Source organism: Micropterus dolomieu, linkage group LG03 (genome assembly GCF_021292245.1).
Source record: "Micropterus dolomieu isolate WLL.071019.BEF.003 ecotype Adirondacks linkage group LG03, ASM2129224v1, whole genome shotgun sequence".
NCBI classification, from domain to species: domain Eukaryota; kingdom Metazoa; phylum Chordata; class Actinopteri; order Centrarchiformes; family Centrarchidae; genus Micropterus; species Micropterus dolomieu.
The window spans coordinates 20,382,625-20,387,908 of NC_060152.1; positions in this window are offsets into that span (position 1 = coordinate 20,382,625).

Below are 5,284 nucleotides of genomic sequence, written 5' to 3' on the forward strand. Positions count from 1 at the left end.
GTGCGTGTGTGTGAGTGAGAGATCCTCTCAAGCACTTATATGTATCTGTATGTCTGTGAATATATGGCCTGCGGTATTTGACTGAATCTAATGTGCTTTGTCACTTCTGGTTGTGGTGTGGTAAAAGTAAGACATAAGTAAGACATAAGATGTGTTATAGGAGGAATATAGTAAACATTTTTGTTAGAAATGTTATCTATCAGTGCTCAGTCGTTTTAAAGTTATGCTTAAAAATAAAAGTAGCATACTTATAAATACTCTAAATACTTACTCTACAATCGGCAGACTGCCCAGTACACATCTTCCACTTCCTTTAAGTAGTTAGCTAAAAAGTAGAGGATAAACTTTTGAAATAACTAACCAGAAGCAGTGTGTAAAGAGAGTACATTACTCAAGTCCTGTACTGTACCCCGACTTTGTGATCCAAGATGGCTGCTCTGAGTATCAACAGTAAGTGAAAGCTGTAGTTTATACTGTTTATTTGCACTTCTGTGTACTTGTGTCTCATATAAATTTTCATAAACAGTGCTGTTCAACTGCTGTCTGTGTACGTGTTGCTACAGTGTTTATGCTGTGTTTCAGGCAGCTCGGAACTGGGAAATTTCTGACATCCAACTAGAAAAAGTATGGAACGCCACTTGAAGTCAGATTTCCTACTCGTGAACTCGGAGAAAAAATGTGTACCCCGACTTCATGAGTAGTAATGACGTCACACAACAATGGCAGCTCCCATGGAAGCGCACATAGTAAATGGTAAACCATAAACTAAGGGAAAGTAAAGTATTAAATTAAAATAATACATACTACTATAAAATAGTAAACCTTGTTCTGCATGTAAATTGATGTAGAAATATTCTGTCAATGTTATATTATTTACAGGCCCTGGGTAGCAATAGTGGTCATTTATGGCCTACTTCAGATAAGATGATGACCACCGTTGCATTGGTGTAAGGAACCTGGGGTCTGTTATCTGGCTTAAGTAACCCTAACAATCGCAGTCAGGATAAGCGGTACCACCAAGCTGGTTATCAACTTGGTAACTCAACCCAGGGTTTCCCAATCCAGCCGTGAGCGCGTTCACATAAAAGAGGCAGTGTTGGCAGCAGAGTAGCATATTTTAAAAACGAGCAAACTGTAACTCTACAGAAATGCGACATAGACATCCCAACTAAGTAGCACGGCTGCAGCTGACACATGCAGGGACACAGAAATTCAGTGTGAATGCCTAAATGAACAGGCGTACTCTACAATAATGCGTTGATTTGATATGTTCTTATGAACTGTATGAAAATACCAGCCTTATTCTTTCAGCTCGACTTTGTCAGCGTTTCCACATTAAAAGACTGGCACTGAAGAAGTGGTCGTTCCACCTCACTTCAAAAATGAGATTAATTTATTTAACACACTCAAAAGTGTTCCAAAAATTGTTCTAAATTAACTTCATAAAGTAATGAAATTAAAAATCCATTCATGCCATAAAATGTGCTCAAATAGTGGTTGAGACTGGATCTCAACATTTAGGCTGCTGAAAAGTCACCTCACTTACCTGCACCCACATCGCAAAAGGTGGGGAGGTATGGCTACATGACCAGTCTCTGTATTAGGCCTATAAGAAAACTACTAATGTAAAATAAATAGCCTTTGTTCATATTAAAATTTAGTATTTCAATATCCCTACCAAACTGCTCATAATATTCAGCCTAACATAAGAAAAATGAAACCCATTTATTTTAACGGCTGCGACAGGCTGTGTGAAACGGACTGGGAGCAAATAAAAAATATTAAACACATTTTAAAGCAGTAAGTAGGCTTACTGTAAAAACCTGTAGGCAACAATAGCCTAACGCTTTTAATCAATCTCTGTAGGATGATATCGCTTTAGCCTACAAGAGTTTCCCCGTATCACCGCGGCAAACATAAAGCAGCCTACAAACCAGTCTGTGGGATTTCCTAAAGATGGTGATGTTATTTTCCAAGAGAGGTGATTGGTCAGTAGGCGGCGTTTTAATAGAGTTGATCTCTTATCTGGAACATAACCCGCTCCGGAGCAGGTTAGCCGGTTAGCATAAGTTACCAGGCGATCTACCCAGGTAAGAAGTGAACCACCTTCGTGGTACTGAAAACCCAGGGTTAACCCAGAAGTTACCTGGATAAGCTCAAATCCTGCTTCGTGGTACAGACCCCTGGTGCATAGGTTCACTGTTGTGTGTTTCTGTATTATATTGTATGTTATTATCTTTGATATTTGTTGTGTGCTAATATGCCTGCTGCAGCACAAATTTCCCACTTGGGACAAATAATAAACTGATTGATTGATTAGGTAGCTGGTTACAGTAAACAATCTCTGAAAGTCATCTTCTCCCCCCAAAAGTTATTCAGGAAAATGTTAAAAATGCCCCGAAATGTGAAAACATTTGGAAATATAGCCTACAACTTTTGCTGACTTTTAAGGTTCACCAACTGATGTAGCTAAAAGGATAGCCTACACAGCTAACGTGTAGCTATATTTGTCACTTGGTGTTAATTAAAAGGATGGCCATTTTATTAAAAACAAGTGCAGTGCTGAGGGTGGTAACATGGGGTAAGACGCCCCCCCCACAGTAGCCTAATTCTAACAAAAAACACAAAATGTCACAATTTCTTCTGGCTGCCCCTAGTCTCACTGGACTAAAAATTTTTAGCCATTCTGACCAAGTTGATATGATTTTTTTTTTTAGCCAGTTAAAATAAGCTGTACATTTTTTTTTTTTTTGTGTGTGTTCAATTTATATATACATACACATGCTATCTATCTATCTATCTATCTATCTATCTATCTATCTATACACACTGACAACTTCTTGGCCTTATATATGTATGTGTGTATATACACATACGTGTGTGTGTGTATGTATATATGTGTATATTTACATTAAGGGGTTATTATTATGGTTGATAGTTTGTAATTTAGATATTATTTAGACACTGGATAGACCTTTTAGCCAACTGGCAACTTCACTATCAGAAAGTCTGAAGTAAAATTCTGAGGTTATAAGCTCACATATGCTCACATTTGATTAAATACAAATTAATTTGTCAACTGTAGCTATTTATTTTATAATATGTTACACAAAGCATGGCCTTCTTAAAGATCCAAAAAAAATCAATAAAATATTATTTTATGTCAGCAAATAGATGTTGAGCTGGGAGGGGGGGGGGCGCACGTCTTTCCCCACTCTACCCATATAACTGTGCATAAACTTGCCAAAGAAACATAAGTTTGTAACGGTCAGCCATGTTTATTGTTTACATTTACATGCACCTGAAACACTTTGAGGTCGCAAATCGGATCTCAATCTGATTTCAACTTGGAAATTTCCCAGTTCCGACCGGTCTGGAATGCGGCATTGCTCATACTAATTCCAGACTGCTCGGAACTGGGGAATTTCCAAGTTGAAATATCAGACTTGCAACCTCAATAGTGTTCAAGGAGCATGGTGGTGCATGACGCCGAAAGTGAACGAAAAACATGGCTGTCAGGTGTACACCCAGTTGCACCCTCAGTGCTGCCCTTAGTATTAATTAAAATGATGGCCATTTTAATGAAAACAAGTGACTGAAGTGGTAATCCTTAAAAGTGAGTAAATGTTGTAGATTATACTTCCTAATGTTTTCAAATGTTTTGGCGTTTTTAACATTTTACTGAATAACTCAGATTCTTTACTGTCACCTATTAACATTGGCAAAACATTTCTACATTCATTTACATGCAGAATAGGTTTTAATGATAGCAATTACCTCAATTTAAATACATGAAAATATACTTTATGTTGCCTTTTAGGCAATGTGTGCTTCCACGGGAGCTGCCATTGTTGTGTGACGTCAATCAGCTGCTACTCGGGGTACATCTTTTTTCTGACAAGTTCACAAGTAGGAAATCTGACTTCAAGTGGCGTTCCAGGATAGTTTTTCTAGTTGGAGGTTGGAAAATTTACGAGTTCCCTGGAATGCAGCAGAAAAACTAAACTACAATGGCTGGCCAACGAGGTTTTCTGACCAAGTGGGAAGCTTCCGGTCAGGTCTGATACCTGAATCCAATGCGGAAGCCCATAAATCTGCATTCTATTGAAGGGCCAGCAGGGGGCGACTCTTCTGGTTGCAAAAAGAAGTCCGTCTACATTAGAAATAATGGTAAAATGACCCTACTTCTCAGCTGATGTATTACACCTCAGTGAACACTTTCCTAATGATTTTATGGTCTCAATCGCTAGTTTCAGGTCTTCTTCCATACAACATGATGTTCATTTAGTAAATTATGGTCCTATTTAGAGGAACATAGACCATAAAGTAGAGTATGCTTCAGGGCGAAATTATCTGTTATTGACAAGTCATTACCATGGTAACCTGTCAATCAGGCTAGAGTGACTCGTACCCACGGCACTGTGCAAATTTCATTCATTTCATTTCATTTATTTCGGTTTGGTCATTTACAGATCATTCAATCAAATCATTCAAAACATAAACACTGTAGATGACCAGGTGCAGGCAGAAGCTAAAGCTTATTGTGCCTGCCCTTAACTTTAGAATCATAAATGCAACTCATTAATGACAACATCTGTTCATAAAATTAACAGTAACACATTAGTGGACCATTGTCCACACCAGAAACAAGCCTATTTAATTAATTTTCATTCTAATAAATATTTTTCCAATGTTATTCTCTTGTAGATATTTTTAAACTGAAAAATAGACGTGGCTTGTTTTAACTCATTATAGCAACTATTCCACAATTTAACTCCTTTATTTGATAAACAGTGTTCTCTTAATGTAGAATGTACTTGTGGTTGATTAAATATACATAATCCTCTAAGATTATATTTACTTTCTCGCTGGGTAAATAATAATTGCAAGCATTTAGGAGTTTTATTATATTTGACTTGATAAATAAACTAACGTATACAAATCAACTAAGTCATAAAACTTTCATCAATCAAAATTTTTGATTGATGAAACAGTAAATTACTTGGTGAATTATAAGGTGCATAGTTAATTAATCTGATAACCTTCTTTTGTAATAGGAAAATTGGATTGGTTCTAGTTTTGTATGTATTTCCCCATATTTCAATACCATACGTTAAGTATGGTGTGACAAGTGAACTATAAAGTAAATGTAATGCATTTTTGTTCAAAATATATTGCAACTTATACAAAATTGCAATCGTTTTTGATACTTTCTTCTGAACGTTAAAAATATGCGGTTTCCATGTCATTTTACAATCAATAATTACTCCAAGGAATTTTATAT